Here is a 21,619-nt window from a genome sequence, read left to right on the forward strand (position 1 = left end):
ACACTTGATCACTTCCAAATTCACGTTTCACAATTTCGTTCCTTAGGCCTCCATTGACATTGACATGGAATTCCAACGCTTAGATTTTATAAATTTCCATGCATGTGATTTTATTTATTTCCCCAATTTTGTGCGATTTCTTCAATACAATATTTGACCAAAAAAATTATGATGTTCTTTTTCACAAAAGAGGTATAAAGATTTTTCCTTGTCGTTTATCAAAAGGTTTTGTTCACTAGTGTGCATTCGAACGGGTTGGAATTTCAACAATTAAATATTTCAAACATTCTAATTAAATAATGACTAGGAAATTCCAACATTTAAATATTTTTAAAAATAATTATTTAATTTATTTCCAATTTTTATTAAATAAATATTAGATGTTGAAGATTAAGTTCCCCATGGTCTCAATATTTCCTTTATTATCTGCACTCGATCAATTCCAAATTCACGTTTCACAATTTCTTTCCTTAGGCCTCCATTGACATTGACATGAAATTTCAACACTTAGATTTTATAATTTTCCATGCATGTGATTTTATTTATTTCCCCAATTTTGTGCAATTTCTTCTATACTATATTTGACCCAAAAATTTATGATGATGTTCTTTTAATTGTAAAAGAGGTATAGTTGCTTGTGTGACATAAGCACATACTTATAGTAGAGGGCTTCACCATTGTAATATAGTTTCCTCAAGTGCATATATGATTAGGTAATGGATTTTAAATTTCACAAAGTTTACTTTTCATAGGATATTTATGCTCATGAGTGCATAGGTCTATAGTGAATGATTTTCCAAATTTGAGATGATTCCATTGTCACGTAAAATGAGTGCATATTTGTAGGTGTAAAGGATTTTAATTCATTGATATTTCCATAGTTGAGTATCGTTTGAGCTTTCCTTCATCGTATGAAATGTGTGCACAAGTTGCATATTAGGAGGTGTGAAGGATGTTTGGGCATTTGAAAATTCCTCAACCCTTCCATATTTGCACTCAAAGTGCACTTGAACCCCACTCATGAAATGATTTTTTTCTCATGCATTCTTTGGCCAAGTGAATTTGGCACTATGAGTGCGTTAAAAGACACCCAACAGACTCTATCTTTCAAAGTTTTCTCTATTTTAATGAATAGTACTCAAAGCCCATTTTGAGACTTGTAGCAAAATTTTCTTTCCTCTTGCATTCCATGACCATTGTCAATATGCGTTGGGTACGTCTTCGGACACCTATGACAGGCATTTATTTTGTTTCTTTCCTCAACTTAACCAGAATCACCCTCTGGGCCATTAAAGGCTCATTGGTGGATTTGTCTACATTTGGAGACTTACATCATTATTTGTAATATGCCTTAAGGGCGCATTTAAATGGGTATGGAGGATTTTGTGCTCATAATATATTATAATAACAATAGAATGCACCTATGAGCACAAATGGTAAGTCGCTTCCATTTTTTTTTCTACTTCAAAACACTCTCGATCATGGAGCGATTGTCATCTAAGCATACGTGGAGCATTTGGTGGATTATCTCATTTTGGAAAAACTTCTCTAGACACTTGGAAACACTCAAACTTGTATTGAAATGAGTTGTTCATTGACATCAATCTTGTAGTGTTCCCCTTCTTGTGTCATTACTTGAACCTAAGTGTGAACTTTGGACTTCTATTATTTCACAAACATCAATGGTTTGGCACTCATGAATGCAAGGATTCATTGGTGTCAAGACACTTACGAACATAGGTAGTGTATTTTTCATCGTTTTTTGACAAATTTTGTTCAATTTTCTTTAGTACCATGATTGATGAAGAATTTTTTATAAATGTTATTTGAAATTTTCATTGTACACTAAAATATGGCACTATAGGGAATTTTGGATATCTTGCACTCATTACTTCATCTAGGGACTTCATTTTGAAATGCTCAAGAATTCCTTTTCTCAATTGGAACTGAGGCCCTTTTTGTGTTTACCCCACTTACCAGCGTTAGGCCTAACCTACACTTAATCATTCCAGGTCATTTCACAAGTCATCTTAACTTTGCATTAATGTCGGAGCTCTGAAAGAACTCAACTGGCCTGCTCAAAACTTACTTTTTCAAGGACTCAAAACTCAAGACTTTTCTCAACTTTACAACTTTAAGGCAGGAAACACCTCAAAATTGGAACCTTGAACGATAGGGAACAAAACTTGACCAAAACTTGGCCAATTTTATGATTTCTTAATAGGAACTAGAGAGAACCTACAAGATTGCTACAAGATTTGTCAAGAGAACAAGAACCAAAAAAGGGGCAAGCAAACCCAAAAGGATGGGGTCCCCATTTGCAATGGTGCAATGTGGGAAAAGGACACAACGAGAGCCCTCTTTATAAAGAAGTTTAGAAGGGATGCCTCTTTATGAAGAGAGATACATAGTAAAGGTTGTAACTCTTTGTTTCCCTTGACGGTTATCATAGAGGACCTACTCTTTGAGTAAAGGGTAGGAAGATAGAAAGGATGGAGCATAGGAATTAAGGAAGGGTTAACAAAAGAAGAAAGAAGTGAGAAAATAAATAAGAAAGTGACTCTTTTGAAAGACAAAAATGATGGAGTGTGACTCTTTCAAAGTGCGGTAATTGTGAAAGGTTATGTGATCATTGCAAAGGGAAGACATGATAAAAAGGTGCAATTGCCTCCCACATTGGAAGGTATGAAGGGGATAAGACATCATCTTAAAAGGTGATCTAAGCAAGATCAACTTGGGGAGTAATATATTACTCTCAAAGAACAATAAAAAGTGGCGATTCAATTCTTATGAAAGGTGGTGACGCTTTTACCAAAAATGTATAAAAGAGAAATCATTCCAAGAATTCAAGGATCACTTTTCTATAACGCCCTTGGGTTTAGCTAAGGCAATTGTTCTAGGGCACCCTATTATGCATACATCTCCAATCTCTACAATGGTTAGTTATAGAAGTGAACTAAGGATGGAAGAAGTCATATATAGGTCAACAATGAGAGAAGTTGGGAGGTAGATACGATCACTCCTAAGCAGGCCACTCCATGTTGGATGGGCATGTTCTTGCCACTTGTAGGTCAAGGGATGTTGTATCACGGCCTTGGGCTTAGTTGAGGCAAATGTTCCAAGGCACCCTATCATGCCCTCCCCTTCAACCCCTATTATGGTTGGATATTGTAAATAAAACAATAAATTAGATTTTCCTATCAAATGTTATTTAATTTAAGTTTCAATAGCTATAATATGCGTAATTATAGAAAACTATTTGTAAACAAATTTTGTTGTGGAATTGTTACTTTGGGTAAAAATCATTGTATACCCCCAACTACAGAAAATACAAGTACCATCTTGTGCTACGATTTGGCTCAAATTTGAAGTCATTTCCCTCAAATAAAACAAGGTCTCACCCTAGTAAGTTTTCCTCTAACAAATTTCTCACTTTACACACAATTTATGCATTTAAAACCTTAAATCTCCCATTGTTACACATCTCTAATTTTTCATTCTGAAACTCTCTCTCCCTATCTTTATCTCTTTTGGATGTTATTCTTCCAAACACTCATTTGAGCTCCTCCAATGGCGCTGATAGTAAGTTTGCCAATTTTCCCATGCTTCCTATCACTCCTCTTTTGCTGAAAATAACTGTAACTCCACTAATGTTGAAGCTTGTTGCAAATTTCCTCCCTCCATTAGCTCCAAGATCCATAGCCTCTACTCTTCCCTTGCTTTTGTTCCTCTCTCCTACCCACATACTTGGATTTTCCTGCCAAACCTCACAGAAGTTACACATATCTCCCTCTCTCAAACCTCATCACTGTTGCCGATCCCACCTCCATCAATCAGCCCCTTGGCACAGTAGAAATTTCCAATCTTCTAACTCTTCCTCACTACACTAGGGTTAGCAACTTAGCACACCTCGTAGGGTTGTCGTTGTAGATATTGCATGCATATGAGACCTTGTATTTAGGGTAGGCATATGGAGGTTAAAATATGCCATCTAAGGGATCGACCAAGGCAAGCTCCTGATCAAAACTAGTTATTTTCTTTCCCTTTGGACTTAAATAAGTGTACCTGGCAACACAGAGGTGCCTTCTAAAATCTGCACACATTATAGGGCTCAAGAAATTTTGGCAAGTCCCAGAATTTCAGAGCATTTGGATCCTGAACACAAATATTTGTTGATGAAACCAGCCATTTCAAACAATTGATCTTCCATCACTCATGTCCAAAGGAGCATTTAGGCACCAGAAAATTGAATGCAAGAGGGAGGAAAGCTGTTGTTTTGCAGATGGTAGAATGTTTGATAGTGAGTCCTAAAAAAGTCTTAGCATTGTTGGGATCTGCTATTGATAAGCTTGTGTAAGGAATGTCATGTCAGTTTATAGATCATATTGGTATCAATGCCCCAATTCCATAGGCTCTGTGTGTGGAATTATCAATGGTTTGTTGATTCTTGGTTTATACCCTCAACTAGAACAAGTGGAAGTATTAATTTCTTGTCTTTAGAATCTGAGATTGCAACAAGTAAGTGGTTCAGGAGTATGAGCATAGTGAGCAGGATGGAAGAAGATGGAGAAGCGAGATTTCAAATGTTGGAAGCTATTGCAAGGATTTCCAACATTGAAGCAAAGATTGATTGGCTTGAAAGTATGATGCCAGCCTTCATAGGGAAGGCAAAATTTCCAAAAGAGCACTCGGAATCAAGCAGACCTGCAAAAAGTGATACTGGACAAGAAGCATCATCATCCAGAAGATTATAAAAAACTTAAGCAGAAAAAGGCATTCAGCTTTATAGTGGTGAAAATAATGCAGAGAAGCTTGATGAATGGGTTTCACAAATAGAGGTAGATTTCAGCCTTCATTAGATGTCCACAAATCAAAATATTTCTTTTGCAAAGTTGAAGCTTGACAGGTATGCTCTCACATGGCATGAGAATTATGCTCTCTTTAATAATCCAAAAAGTGGCACAAATTTCTGTGTGGGAAGATTCAAGGAGGCTGCCTTCTAGTCAATGTATAGTGTACTCAACCTGTTATGAAGAATAAAGGGTAATATAATACCATTATATAAAGAAAATGCATGGACAAATTGTTCGAACTTATACCAGTGAGTTTGGGAATAGAATGGTGTGACTTGGGAAAGATATCCTGAGCCATGAGAACTAAATGAAATGCGTAAAGGATCTGTTTGATCAACCCAAGAGGTGTGTTCTTATGGCCAAACCCAAGGATAACAACGAAGCATGCACTCAAGCTCATCATCTTGAGATGGATAAGAGATGTGGTTCTTCCTCAAGCATAGACAGCATAATGAGGAGCAGAAGCAAGGTGCGATTAAGGATGGGCTAATAAAGAAAGGCAAGAGCAAGATGAATACTATTTATACAAACGGCAAAAGTAAAGAGAATTTTCATTTTAACCATTGTGATAAGGATAGGCATTTAGACAATAGGTACTGGAAATTGCACCCTAAATTATTTCCTTTTTGGAATATAAGGGAAAAAGTCAAGAATGCTACATATGGAAGAAAAATTAAAGAGATTGAGTGCAAGTCTATAGTGAATGATAGATTGCTTCAAAGGTGTGTTTTCAAGGTTGTTGCTTCCTCAATAATATGAAGGAGCTTACACAAATTTTCTAGATCAAAATTCTAGATAGAGGTAAGAAGGTTGACGTCATGTTTGATACATGTTTAAAAGTAGACCTTGAATCTCAGAAATCGCTTAGCGAACTTGGTAGGGAGAGGGTAGATTCTCCACACTCATATGCAATATCATGGCTGCAGTGAGTTGAAATGACTCTAACAAAACAGTTTAAATTGTCATGTGGGCAAACTTCTAAATTTATGGATGTAGTGTTAGTAGATGTCATTTAATTAGATGTTTGTGAGCCATCTTTGTGTCTTTGAGAAAGAGGTTGTTACTATTGGAAGAAAACTCAGTACAGGTTCAGTTTAAATGACAAGATGTTTATGTTGGATCTGTACGTTGAAAAGTCCAAAGTTGTCATGCCCAGTACTCCAAAGCTTCAGAAATTAATCAGTGCTTTTGAAAGGTTTGATTCTTCAGTAGAGAATGACCTATATGTGCACAAGTGACCAGCAAATTGAACTGTTGTAAAGCTTCGAAATGATACAAAACAGGAGGGCATAGGATTATCACATGATGAAAAAACTATTCAAGTGCAGAAAGCAGGAGAAATGTGAGTTTTAGAAGGCAACCATGAAGGTTGTCAAGATGTGTTATTCATTTTGCTGATGTAGGGAGCGAATCATTCAAGGGAGAAAATGGTGTCTATAATTTGATTCACATTTCTTGAAGTACGGAGTTGGCTTGAGGATTTGAAGAAAAGATGAGACGAAAATTTGAGAGATTTGGGTGCTTGGGAATTCTTCATTTGATTCTCTATTTAGTGAGCTTTTATGCACCAAAAGCACCATAATGGGGGAGGTGTGATCTTAAAATTGGTATGAAGCTGACTTTTTGGCTCAAAATTGGCAAGGGAGGCAAAACCTTAGTAGTTGCACCAAAAAATGCCTTTGCTGGATAAAATATCCACTTGGTTCTGCAAGAAAACCTTTGTGCTAAAATGAACATGCAACAGGTTTATAAGACTCGCAAGGCAATTCTAGTGTTGACTCCATGTTGAGGCTCATTTTGGTAAGAGGAATATGATTTGGGTAGCTCTGTCACATTGGGTGCTTATGAGTTTGGCCTGTGTATGTTGCTTTTCCCGTTTTGAGCAATTCTAAGACAAAAACACATCATTAATAGTAGGATAATAATTCTTCAAAGCTATGATTGTTCCCTCAAACCCTGTATAATGGTAAGTAATGATTGTATTGCGGGCACCGTTATTTTTGCTCTGTTCTCTAGTGACTAATGGAGCTAGATTGAAGGCTGTTTGGAGTTCCCTACCTGGCATTTAACTTGTTCAGGCAGTTGCACAAGACTGGTCATTGCCATCCCAAACAATTGTTCTTCAATCATCAGCATCCAAAGGAGGACTTAGGCAGCAGAAAATTGAATGCAAGGGGAGGAAAGCCACTGTTTTGGGAGACATAGTAGGTATACTACTATGTGTCTACAAGAAGTGCTTGGAAGGTAATCAAAAGCTCCTCCTTGGCATTTTGGAACTTGAAAAAGACTTAATTGATAATTGTAATCTCTATAATTCTCATTTGCATAGTGGAAAAGGAAGTATCTGCTTTCTTGATTAGAACTTTATTTTGAACTAGAGAGGGTTTCCTTCCATATTAACTATATTCAATTTGAAGCCATAAAACCTAAGTTTACAGTCAACCATTTCTCAATAAATCATGAATGTAGTCAACGACTCAAGCATGTTCCAAATAGGAGAAAGTAAAGATCTATTGGATTCCATCTAGATTGGCTACAATAAAAGATTGGAAGCAAAAACAATTATGAGGGCATTAACACACTTAAGTTATTAGAAACATTCCATGCTTTATTAGGTGCACTACACATTTCACCTGAAGCTTTTCTAATCTCTAGAATGTTGTTCTTTGGGATCAGGTATCCACCATTGCAAAAGCTCAACCTGCTGTCCTTGTATTTGTTAGTGTAAATAATTATTATTTACACTTTACTTAAGTTTACTTAGGATAAATGCATTATTTTATTATTTATTAGGTTAGACACCTAGGAGTTTGCGTACTCATATGAGTTGTCATGTTGACAACACAAGAGTAAGCAACTCTATTTTAGCACATGGTGTCTACATCACTAGAGTTTGCATAATCAACTGAGTTGTCATGTTGACAACATAGTTGTTCGCACTCTTAATTAAGCACAGGGTGTCTACAACAGAATTTTACGTGACAGACCTTTGTACGCTTATCCTCTCATCATCGCACTAACTTCTGTGCTTAATGGAGGATAACCCATTCCTGGTGGACATGTGCTTAATTGTGAGGCTTATCATATTGCTAACTCCTAGACATTCTAGATGCATCTTAGAGGCCTTTATATACAGGCACCTCTAGTGTACATATCATATCAATTACAATGAATTGAATATCATATCATTATTCTGATCATACTCTATTGGTCTTTTGTGCTAGTTATTATGCTTCTTAGTCTTGGGTAAATTTTGCCCTAAGGAAAATTCTTACATGGTATCAAAGCCATAGGAGCGTCATTTCATAGCCATTGGAGACCGATCTTGCTTCACCTCTCTGAGGACACCTTGACTCAAATCCGGAGTATCCACAACTATTGGGAGCATCTAGAGCCAAAGTAGACCTCACCATTGCGTCTGGAGCGTCGATTCAATGAAAATTGAATATAAATTTGCCTATATTGGGCCATAGTCAAAATTGAAGCAAAAAAAAAAATTCCAACCGGCACTCGAAGGCCCGATTTGCAAAATTTGATATGATCATTTTAGATCTTTGAATTTAATTTTCAGATCTGCATATTTTATTATTTCAGTCTCTGCAATTTCTCTGTATTATTTTCCAAAAAAAATTTGGCCATCAGGCCAGTAGAAGAGATTTTTTGCAAGACAAGATTGGTGCTTGTTGGTGCAAATCTAATATTGGCATCATATTTAGAAGGTTAAAAAACCCCCATATCGACTTTTGTTTCACCAAAATCAGACATCTGAGGTGAAATCTAAAGTCATTTGATTTTTGGAGGCGCGACGGCGGCGATTCAAAAAAAATAATTACAGAGGTGATTTTCAAACAACGATATCTCCCTTATACGGACTCCTTTTTTCAAGTAATATTTTTTGTTTTGGGGTAGAATTTCGTGATCTACACATTGGTGCAGGATGTTTGATACCTCTGTTCTTGAATTTTTCTACAAGTCGCAAATCCCGATTTTTGCAACTTCAATGCTTAGTACGGGCTCATCTGGACACATAATCAGGTTCTTTTTTTTTTTTAAGTGAATAATTTTTCATCTACTTTCCAAATCTGCAATCAGATTATAGGCTTCTGGGGACAGAAATACCACTTTCAGAAATAGGTCCTTTTTTGCATTGTATTGCTTCAAAATTGTTGTACATCTGAGCTACAGTGCTTAGTTTCAGATTTGAACTACAAGAGCAGGTTGTAAACAGCAAAAATCAATAGTCCACTAAGGTCAAAATTGACAAAGTGGCCCATTGTAATCGCACTACCTATAAAGTGCCAAATCATATATTGGGGGGGGTTGATTGATTATTTCTGTATTTTGGGGGGTGCATCATTCATTGATCTCATGGAGGAGTTTTGTTCCCCATGTAGGGGTGGTCCTAGACCAAGGTTGACAAAGAGGAACTATTAGAAATGGAGTGCTTCACTCGTTGATCATCTAAAGAGAGAACACCCGGAAGTATTTCCTTATTTATGTTCCAATGAACTGATCTCTTCCATTGGTCAGATAACTGATCTGCCACCTGTTACTAGACTTTTGGATATCATTTATTTCAGTATCAATTCTGATTTTTGTAAAGTCATTGACAAGTTCTGGTATCCTTATGACATTTGGATGTGTCTTTGGGAAGCATATGGAGATCCATTAGTTCCTCCCTTTCCAGAGGACAGTCTATCTTTAGTCGCTTTAATAATGGTTCCTCCAACTCCAAATGAGATCCCACCTCCTGATGCTCCTGTTGATTCTACTGATCCAATTCCAGCCACAGATGTTCTTGATTCAATACAGCAGGATTTACCATGTCTTCCTACTTCAGCTTCATGGGATGACTTCCTTCCAAATATTGCAGGGCTGTTTGCGGAGTCTCAAATTGAAGATGTGGGAGACATCATCGATGACATCAATCTTCTCTTTGTTGACGAGACTTCTTCACTCGTTGCGAGGGCACACTCTAACCCTCAACCACTTGATCATTCTGACATGATTGTGGCTTCTTTACAGCAATTAGAGGAGGACTCTTTCACTTATGAGGAGTCATATCAGTCTGTGGAGATTGTATTCTAGTTTCCTCAAACATCATATTTTCTGAGGATTCTTCCTACCAGTTGCAGAGCGTTCTCTACCACACCTATGGCACCATTTCTTCCTACAGGGAGGACCCTCATTCAGCTTTCATGATGCAGTTTCTTCAGTCATCAAGGAGCTACTTTCACAAGTGTGCCTACATCATTAAAGGGAGGCGACATTGCTTCTCTTCCTACATCTTCCTATCAGGATGCTTCATCATCTTTGGAGTTTGATTCAGCTTCATGCATAGACATGTTACCTTGCTTGCCACCGTATTTTGGGCATCCACCAGATTGGTTCGTGGCATCTTCATTCATCAAGGACTTGTCAAAATTTGAGCACACTTCAGAGGTAGCATCCACCGCATACTACATCTGGATCCCTCTTCCATCTTCCTATCCACAATGGGAAGCATACTTGCACCTTTACTTGGTGTATCTTCTTCCTCAAGGGAAGAACGTTGTTTGTCGGCATTGGGTTTTCTTCTATCTTCAAGCACTCATCATCTGGAGATCCTTCACTAAGGGGGGGATTTCATCGAGGGATTCTCTATTGTATATGCATGATGTATGTCATAATGGGGGGGTCTTGATTACTCCATCAATTCATGCATCTTTTTTTATTGTACATATCTCTCTTTTTGGGAGAGGGTTTCTCCCATGAGGTTTTCCCTCTTTCCCCGTTTGAAGAGAGATTGCATTGCATTGAGTGTTCAGCATTGCATTTGTACATGGGTATCGAACATGGCCTCATAGCTAGGACCCATTATGCATTTCATCATAGCTTTTGTGAGCTTAAGTGCATTCCCCTAAGTTGCACTTAAGGGGGGGTGTTAGTGTAAATAATTATTATTTACACTTTACTTAAGTTTATTTAGGATAAATGCATTATTTTATTATTTATTAGGTTAGACGCTTAGGAGTTTGCATACTCATATGAGCTGTCATGTTGACAATACAAGAGTAAGCAACTCTATTTTAGCGCATGGTGTCTACATTACTGGAGTTTGCATAATCAACTGAGTTGTCATGTTGACAACACAGTTGTTCGCACTCTTAATTAAGCACATGGTGTCTACAACATAATTTTACATGACACACCTTTGTAAGCTTATCCTCTCATCATCGCACTAACTTCTGTGCTCAATGGAGGATAACCCATTCCTAGTGGACATGTGCTTAGTTGTGAGGTTTATCATATTGCTAACTCCTAGACATTCTAGATGCATCTTAGAGGCCTTTATATACAGGCACCTCTAATGTACATATCATATCAATTACAATGAATTGAATATCATATCATTATTCTGATCATACTCTATTGGTCTTTTGTGCTGGTTATTGTGCTTCTTGGTCTTGGGTGAATTTTGCCCTAAGGCAAATTCTTACAGTATTGCATTGGCTATGGGAAGGAGACCTAAGAAAACCTGTGAAGGAGGGCATTATTCCAGTTGAATAGCCTGCAGAGCAACTCTGGTGGTAATAATTTTTAATTTTGAGCTGGTGAGAATGAGAGTGTAAAAACCATCCTGCATCTCTTATAAACCCAAGTTCATCTATACGATACATGCAAGTTCTCATTACATTTCAACAGCATTGACACGAAAAATTGAAAATGCAAATGGAATTTAATTACACGGATTTAAATTGAGGAAAATTTCAAAGACAGATTTTAACTTTTGTTTCTGAAAATCAGAGAAAACAAAATGCAGGTATTTAATGTGGGTTATGTTTTGCCAAAAGAAAAACAGATTTGACCAAGCAGAGCCTAGGCTACAGGTTAAATGTGGTTTATAGTGTTTTCATTCCTGCTTTTGGATTCTATGCATTCAAATTCTTCCCAAGGTGTAGAGAATTGTCGTGCAGGGTATATGAACTCATTACTGGAGACAGGAAATCTCTATTACCCAGGGATTACATCCAATGTAGGAGATATTCGCTGTGCCACTGCAAACAGTAAAAGCACAATAGTCCCACCTGTGCATACCATCAAGAAAGATTGCCCTACTCAATTGAAGTGCTATGGAGAAAGAATCAACTCAGTTTACGACAACATAGCTTCGACCAAGTTGTAGACCTTGACAACACCTGAATTCGTCCATCAAGTTGTGGTGTAATGGTGACATAAAGTGAAAGATTCAGGTTAAAATCCCACTTCACAACAAAGCAATCAATAACTCAACATAAATGCATTAGCTGTTAACGCTATGAATACATGGATGTTCCCAGTTACCCTTAACCGAAAGAATGTTTCAAGTCACTCCTATATTAAAAAAATTACTTTTTCTTTACAAACGTTCCTAGGTTTCTCATGAAGCATACTACATCAAAAGGAGATAGGAAAATATTTTAAATTTGGCAAACATACTAAAGAAATTGGGAATTCTGTGTTGACACGGATATACCAAAATTGTTAACATCTATAAGTATATGTTTCCTTGAAGTTTCCCCTAGTCTCCTCTAATGCCCGTAAAATATATCGAAGACATAAAACAAGGAAAAGGCTATTCTGTAGAAGTATCTAATGGAAATAAGAAATAGATTGTCTGCAACTAGAATAATTACTATGACAATACAACACTATTTTAAATTATCTAGCGTAGGACAATCTGCCCTAGTTTTGAGAGATTTCACTTCAGATAAGCAGTTGTTCACCTTGACCTAGTGTGACTTCGCTATCTTTTTCCAGTCTACAAAGCGCAAATTGAAATCATAGAAAGTGCAAAACAAATTTTCCGAATAAAATTAAAAACAGTTTAGTTTGAAAAAACTAGCACAAAATATTTAGATTCGAAACTATGCAGTTGAATTCTACTAACAGTGTCAGGAAACGGAAAAAAGTCTCTATGTAACATTCTATTGTTGCAGGTAAATAAAAATCCTACATAAAATTATGTAGTCATAGGGTTAGAATTTCTGCACTTACTAGTCGAAAGAAGACTGTAGAAGCAGAATGCTGGACAACCTGTAAATACAAAGTCTTTTTTGGCTCCTCTCCAAACGAAGTTGAAATATGGCTCGACCTTTGTTTTCGAACTCACCCACATAACGTATTGTTCGGAGTTTTGAGAATTATTGCAGAGTATATTAAAGGTTAAGTTTTTATGTAAATTAAATTGTAATTTTATTATAAGCATTAAATATATTAAATTTTAATTGAAATATTATTTATATTATAATATAAATATTTATTTTTTATAATTCAAAAAATTATAATGTAAAATTAAATTGGTAAGTTAATTTATAAGGATTATTGAAATTTTAATAATTCTTTTATTTAACAAATTATAAGGTATTTTTTTAATATAATATCATAAATCAAATTGTAAACATAATTATAATCCTAACTTATTATCCTAATCTTAACCATAATAGAAATACCAACTTTAATGGCGGCATTTCTTTGGTCAACGAATATGGCAAGTAGAGCATAATGTAATAATGTAAAGCAAATGAATTTTGCACTTAAAATTAATCAACAAAGTTTCAAAGGCAAGCAGTCCAAACCGAGGTATCAGGGGAATTTCCAAAACCCTAGATTGAATTCGCAATACAAGTAGTCGATACATCAATCCTTGCCAGCTTATCAAAGCAATAACAAGGGAACAAATAAGTATGGGAAACCTTTCATTGGCAACCCTCCCTTCATCTGCTCTTCATCTGCAAATTTGAGATATGTAGTGAAGACAACAAATGCCTTTTCAGCTCTAACTGAGCCAAATGCCTTGGAACATGTGAATATACAAGAGACTAATCTCAATCACAAGACCATTGATAATACATCTGGCGCCATTAATCAAGAATTTTCGGAGAAATACTCAGAGAGGTCAAGGGTTTGGCCAGTGATAAATCCAAATGGGTATATCAACATGGATCAAATCCTTTCAACCCAAAATGCCCCAGTTTTGAATAAGGCAAGTAAGATTCTGTTTAATCATCAAACAGCTAATTGTAATGATTTCCATAAATTTGGCAACCCTTTTGCCCGAAAAAGCTTTTGACCTGATATCATTTTTTCTATTGATAGTCTTGACATTCAATTTTGTTTGTTAATCATACTAAATATGCTTCTCGTAAGGGATTTTCTCTGTAACCCTAGCAAATAGGTTTATAAATAAACCTTATGCAAATTCCCTCAAAATCCATGAAGGACATCTCAGTAAGCCTAATTCTCCAAAGTTCAAACCCTCTCATAACACTCTGAAAACGTATATCCCCCCTCACCATAGGAATATTTTGCCCAATTCTCCCTCTCATTATCCTGATCAACCACAAAAGGCCTCTCAACCCAATGTTAACAGATATTGATCATCAACAATCAGGACAGTGAAGAGTAGTGGCATGAATGCAAGAATGTCAATGTATTTGTAGTGTGGAATGGGCCTAAACAAGATATGATCAATCTCATTAATTGGCTCCAAGATTTTTGTCAAAACCAAGTAAGTATATCTCACCATTCTAATAGAGTAATATACATTCAGTGTAGTGATGAACATGTCAAAAAAGATTTCCTCGTTATCTATGTTTGCTATTTTAAGGGTTATGTTGTTAGAATTCATGGAATGGATACCAGATTTTAAGGAAGAATTGTTAAACTTTTCCATTCTAACTTGGGTTTCGATTCAATCTCTCCCTCCGAAACTTTTGCATTTAGAGATTCTCAAGAATATAGGTTCATCAATTGGGAACTTCATATAAATAGTGTAATAACATTAAATTTTTTATTAACTTCAAGATTAATATTCTTGAACTCCAACCTATTGAGGTAATAACCAACAGATCTATTTATAAATTAAATCCTTATGGATTTGAAGGCAAAATCTCTGAAATAATTAGATTAAATAATGAAGAAAGATTACATCTAAAACTATACAACCAACTTTGGATCTTAAAGACACCTTCCCTATGATGAGCATAAGAAACAAAAAAGTATTTCAGGGGAAGTACAACCATTTTACAATAGGGAAAGCAGTTTTAGATTTGGAAGTTGGTGAAATAAGTAAAGGAAAAATAGCAGTCATAACTCCAAGAACAGATATCAGATACAAAGATTAGAAGAAAATTATAGAAACACTACTTGAAGTAAACAAAAAAGAAGTGCAAAATAAAGTAAAAGGAAAGTCTACAATATCATATAATAGTAAAGAAATGATTGATTTGTTAGATAGGATACAAAATAAAGGCACTAATCCACAATAGGGAAGTGAACCTACATATGAAGATCAAAGTAATAAAGGTATCAATAGAAGAGAAGGAGAAAAAATAGAACATAAGTCAACTTATATTAGGATGCAAAAGACAGCAAACAGACATGGAATAACAAGAAACAAAAAAAAAGCACAGAAAGCAAAGGTTACAGAAGAAATTGATGGGAAAGAAAAAGCATCAGGAAAAGAACCTAGATCTTAGGACAAAATATCTTGGATAACTTTATTAGCACTCTTGAAGAAATTGAAAACAAAGGTCTCTTCTCTATTGCATCTCCTAAGAGAAATAAGGATAAACACACAAAAGAAGTATTAGAGAACCCGTTGCAACAAAAAGAAGAGTTTAAAAAGGAGACCATGTACTCCAATAAAGAGGCAGTCAAGAAGTACACCAAATAAAACACAAGAATCTCCAATTAAGAACCTCTGTGGGCACATTGTAAGAAAGAAGGATCAAAGTAAGATAAAAGGAATACCAATACAAGATTTTCATGACTACTTGAATAATGAGTTGTTGAAGATTAATGACCTAGAAATGTCAATGTCAGATGAAGCTAAGAAAGAAAACTTGGAACTCCTAATAGATGAACTGATACAAGTTTTTAATCACGATAATATTGATAAAAGTAGTGATTTACAAAAACAGGAACTAATTCAGCTAGTGTTGAAACTAGGAAGAGATAAAATACACTTTTGAAGATTTAAGAAGAGATTTGTTAATCATTAAGGATGAAGATAAGAGTAGTAAAATTGAACAGTCAATTGAAGATAAAATAGTCATAGGACATGGAGATGTTATAGATTTGGGCAGAATAGGGAAAACACCAAATTTAGCAGTTAATATGTGTACAGATGATCAGATAAATCTTGCTAATCAAATAATGAAAGAATTAGAAAATGGAGAAAAAGATCTAAAAGAAGGTAAGCAATCGAAAAGTGTAGTAAATGCACAGGAGAACATAGAACAATTAAGTATTTTGATGAATCAAGAAGGAATGAGTATTCCCAAATATGGCAGTCGGAAAGCTAAGAAAGGAAGTCTTTGGAAGAACTAAAAGAAGCAGATGGGTAGGCAAAAGAATAGCAAAAGATAAGCCAGTTACTTAAACCTGGGAAGGGGAAGAACCTTCCAATAGCAGTATGAAGATCACTACCTAGAATGCTAGGGGCTTAAATGCCCCTAGTAAGAAACATTTATTAAAACATAATTTAAAACAATTTGATTTGGAAATTATTATGTTACAAGAAATAAAACTGAATAAGGAACAAGGAATTAAGCTAGAAAAGAAATTAGGTAGCTAGAATATTAACTTACATGAATCAAGAGGAGCAATAGGGGGACTAGGAATGATTTGGAATCCTAGGAAAGTAAACATAAATATAATAAATTCAAACAATTCATGGATGAGTAGCAAAATTAAAAGCATAAAGACTAACTTACAATTAATTCTAATAAACATCTATGGTCTGATCCATAACAAAGATAAAAAACTGCTATGGGAAGAAATAAGTCTATTTATTAAAAATCACAATAATGAACTCATTCTTATAGGTGGAGATTTTAATACTATCACAAATATAGATGAAAAATATGGAGGCATCCAGTAAATTATACAAACATCTTTGGAATTTAAAAAATGGATGGACATTAATAACCTAGTTGATATTCCTATTGTTACCAATTTAACATGCCTTTTAAATTGTTATGTTTTACGCTAAACTGATTATGTTTTATCTGCTAATTAAGTGTGTTTAGCAGTTGAGAGTATACAGTACAGAATGAAAAGAATGCAAAAAATAGAGTACAGGAAGCATAAGAAAGAGAATTGGTCATTTTTTTATTTTTATTTTAGGATACAAGTACCAAAAATAATACTTTTTATTCAAGTATTCAAAAATATTTTACAAAGTGTTCATGTTTACACAGTACTTGAATACAATGCATTCAGATATTACTAGTGCTCTCAGCTCCTAACATAAATATTTGAATTAAACACATTGTACAAATAGAAAAGTACTGAAAAAGAGATAGAAAGGAAAGGCATCCATTGCCTGAATGGAAAGTTGTTGCGTTGAATGCTGGAGGGCTGATCCAGCATCTCCATCTCGGAGTAAAACCTACAAAAAATGAGTAAAGAAATGGATCAGTTCATACGAACTGAGCAATGGAAAACTTTCCTATCATCTATACTCAGCTGTTTATACAACATGGTTATCCAGATAACTATGCTAAAAGGCAAGAAGGCAAGAACAATCTAAAGAAGATAAAACCTATTTTTTTTACTAATGAGTTTGTTCCATGTGCAGATACAGACATGAAGACTTGAGGCTATAGAAGGATCATGCGTAAGTTATATGCATGAAGCCTTTTGGCTGAGGTTGTTCGGGCAAAGACAGAAGATATTGGGGAGGCTGTTGAGGGGGCATACATAAGTTACAAGTATGGGACCTTCTGGTTGAACCAATGTAGCTGATTGAAGACATTGAGGAGATCATAGAAAGGACGTGCATACATTACAAGCACGAAACTTTCTGGTCAAATCAAGCAGGGGCGAAGACCAAAAGATTAGAGGAGATCATGGAGGGGGCATACATGAATTCAGGTACGGGACCTTCCAGTCAAATCATGGAGGATATGTATAGTTTCAAAGTCTAAAGTCAAAGGAATCGCAAGTATTTTTCATCATGTATCAATAAAGTATAGGTACAATCAGTCATAAGGTTGATCAGAATTACCTATCAGTGCCAAATCAATAGGAAAGGAAAGGAAATCTACTACAGAAAAATGTAATGCACATAAACAAGGGCATTAATAGCACATGTCATCATTTGATTCCAGTATTTCAATATAGGATTTAGGTTATGTTCAGGACAATTACCCAGATTTATCATATTATAAACAAACAGGACTAGAATAAGCATCATCTTGTTGGTGCAGGAACAAAGGTTTTATGGAATACATAACTGGTTCAAGATCTCTTGGGAATGAGATGCAAATAGCAAATGTTTATTTTAAGAAGTTTTGAATAATATTTTAAATGAAAGCATCAATATTGATAAGAAATCACGATATTTGCAATAAAGATTCTGGAAGCAAGTAAATTGATACTAATATTTGTACAAGTAGAAAACTTGCATCTGCTAGTAGGGAATAAAATATTCTGAATACATTGTTGTTGATGGTGCACATACATTCAAGACAGAGAACAATGGAATGGAAAAGATCAGATGCTACTGCCCTATCTTTAAATGATGACAGTAAGTCAAAAAGAAATATGTGCTTTTAAACCATGACAAGAAAAATGAATTTCAGATAATTGTTCCTTCATGTACAATGGCAAAGGCAAGCTAAAATTTAAAGGAGTTTACAGCAACAAAGCCATGAATAAATGGAAATATCAGAATCAGACATCATAATGAAAGATACGTGTATGAAGGAGAAGTCAAAGACTAGATACCAGTAGGGAAGATTCATGTTGAAACAATATTTTAAGTGAAAGCATCAATATTGAGGTTCAAAAAGACAATACAATAGAGAAGCTCATGTCACGTCTAAAGCTTTTTCTAGTGGAGGAAAGATGGAACAGGCCTTCTATAGACAAGTATTAGTGGGGTTCAAGTTCTGGACCATGGTAATATCTGTCATTATTAGCTCTGTTTAGGCACTATAACAATACATAAATCTTCCATAAATGTACAAAAATGAGGAGGTGGGGGCTAAGTATTCAACAAATGAAGGTAAAGCATCACAACCTATATCAAAATCCAACAGCTAGAATGGAATTAAAATTCTAACAGCAGATTTAAAAGAAGGTAAAAATAATTCATGAGAGCAACAGAGTTTGAAGTGGATTCTAATATCCAAAAGTTTACATTACCCTTTGCTGACAGCAATGATTATTTAAAAAATACTGTTGGTTATTCATGTTTTACAAAAGGAAATTCGGCTGCTAAATGAACAATGTTCATAATAGTAAATACATAGTATCCATTACAAAACCCAGGAAGGAAAAAATGAAGATGAACTTACAGCAGTATAATTTTTGAGGTGCCATTGGAAGTATCAACAATCTCATAACATACGGCTCGTTACAGGAGAAATAATGGCAACCTTTTGACATAAATGGAACCCTTGGTTACAAAGATTCAGCCATTGGTAAAAGCCAGCTCAAGCAAGGTCAAGGACCCAAGAAAATCATGCCAAAAAAGCCAACTCACGCATGAATAAAGCCCATGAATTGAATGCTTAGTCAAAATAATATTGGTGCCATAATAAAATGCCCAGAATTTGCATCAAATGTGACGCCCAGAACCAAGTGAATTCATTGTCCAAGCAACAAGTATGGAGTCAAGCCTACATAAAAAATGGAACAAATCTGCCCAATCCGCAGTCCAAGACCAGAGATCTGAATATAGAAGCAAGACAAGAAAAAAATGCAAGCTACCAGCAAATATGGCGCCCAAATCTGCAAGATGTCCATGCCTGAGACTAGGGTTTGTAGGAAACCCTTCATCTCTTCCTCTCACGTGAATGAGCAAACAGTGAAACAAGGCAAATGCCTTCCTTTTGCCTTTCATACATTTTTTAATATTTCACCTTTGCTATTTTTAATAAGATTTCGGGTCCATTACTCCATAATGGAGTTAAGTTTTTATAAAAAACTCTATCTTTTATTAATTGAATATGTGTATAATGAAAGATATTTTATATAAATCATTTTATACATATTCAACTAATAAAAAATTATACTCCATCATTTCTTTTTATTAATATTAATACGTTTTAAAATTAACAAAGAACACGTTAATAATTAAAACATATTAGTATTAATATTAAAGAAAATAATAAAAGAATAGTTTCCATTATTATATTAATTTAATATTAACGTGTTCATTTTAAAAAATGATAAAATATAAGAATAAACACGATAATATTAAATTAATATAATGAGCTTCAATTGTAAAATTGATATGTCAAGTGGTCGTAATTATAAGGCCATTGATTTTATTAATTATTTAATAGAAATTATAAGAGTTTTAAGTAGCTATTATGCCTAAATGCGGAGAGAAACAGGGGGACATTCAATTAACAGGGGGTATTTTGAGGCCAGGTTCAGTTTTAGTTTTATATATAGATTTGTGAGTTATTTATGGGGCAGTTGAGATCAGTTATGCATGCAGTTCAGATTGAGGGCTTATTTTATGCATATATTGCATAATTTAAAGCATTTTCACATGCTATTTTTGTGGGTTTCTTAGTACATCCGAGTTTGACCTTTTTTGTGCATGATTTTCCAAAGCTAGAAGCATTTTTGAGTTATCTAGCAATTGGGCAGATGGTTAAGTGCAGTTTTCAGTGACTCCATCATAGTTTTCATCATTTTTTGGTGATTTTTCCTAAGCATGATTTTGGAATCCGAGTTAGGGTTATTCTTCTATATATTGTACTTTCACCTCATTATGAGGGACCTTCTTTCGGATTCAGATTTTTTGCGCTTAGCAGATTTTGAGTTGATTGTAAGGGCACTTGTGATAGAGATTTTTCAGCATTGATTATAGAGATACAACGGTTCCTTATCATAGATTCTTGTGCAATTTTGTGAATTCCTTGCTTTAATGTTGTGTTCGCCTTCATTATAGTTACTTTCCTAGTTGCAGATTTGGATCGTGATACATGTGATTGCAGGTCTATGTTTGTGATTATTGTTTTCTTGCAGAAAATTGGTGAAACTTAGGTATCCCTTTCAAAGTAGGAGATCTCAATCCTTACATAGAAACACTTTTGTGATTACGTGATTGTCTGATATTGTGAATCAATTTTTTTTTCGTAGTTTGTGCTGAAGTAATCAAAATTACCTTCATAACCATTGGTGTATCACCTCACTTAGATTAGTTTTAATCATTCATTCTTTCATTTCTTACCCTTATCTCAAGTACAATTTAGGATTAGGTGATCACAACTTAGGAATCGGCCTAGCTTCCAGAGATTCTTCTCTCATTTTAGGACAACCCACCACCCGAGAGAGTTTTCGTTGTTCCACAGGATAGCTTGATTCTACATCTCGCTAAAGGCGCAAATCCTAATAGACAACACCTATTAATAATGGTAAGTACACATGGAATAATAGAAGGAAAGATTTCTCCTATATCGTTGAGAAATTGGATAGGTTCTTCCTCAAAGGAGATCTAAGTGGACTAGATTTTGATATTCAAGTCTCAGTCCTACTATAGTAGGTTCAGATCATTATCTGGTCAGGATTGAGTTTACTGGACCTCAAAAGCCTATCAAAAATCCTTTTAAATGTGAAAAACTGTGATTTTTAGAAGAAAAAAAATTATTGATCTCATTAGAGAATGGTGGAATCAAGGCAATTTTAAAGGTTCCAAAATGTATATATTTGTATCCAAGATGAAAATGCTTAAAGAAAATATATTGAAGTGGAACAAAGAACATTTCAACAATATATTT

At 34.9% G+C, this 21,619-nt stretch overlaps 1 protein-coding gene across 1 annotated transcript in view; it reads right to left on the reverse strand.

Moving 5' to 3' along the window:
* The window catches only part of PFD1 (PREFOLDIN 1), a 43,176-nt gene extending 30,147 nt beyond the window's left edge, over positions 1–13,029 (reverse strand). Inside the window, exon 1 of the mRNA XM_089827215.1 lies at positions 12,870–13,029. The gene's annotated coding sequence lies outside the window, so the exon portion shown is untranslated. The remainder of the gene's footprint in view (positions 1–12,869) is intronic.
* Positions 13,030–21,619: the final 8,590 nt, after the last annotated feature.

This window comes from Cupressus sempervirens, chromosome 4 (genome assembly GCF_028749045.1).
Source record: "Cupressus sempervirens isolate cs-2001-9-10 chromosome 4, ASM2874904v1, whole genome shotgun sequence".
Taxonomy (NCBI): domain Eukaryota; kingdom Viridiplantae; phylum Streptophyta; class Pinopsida; order Cupressales; family Cupressaceae; genus Cupressus; species Cupressus sempervirens.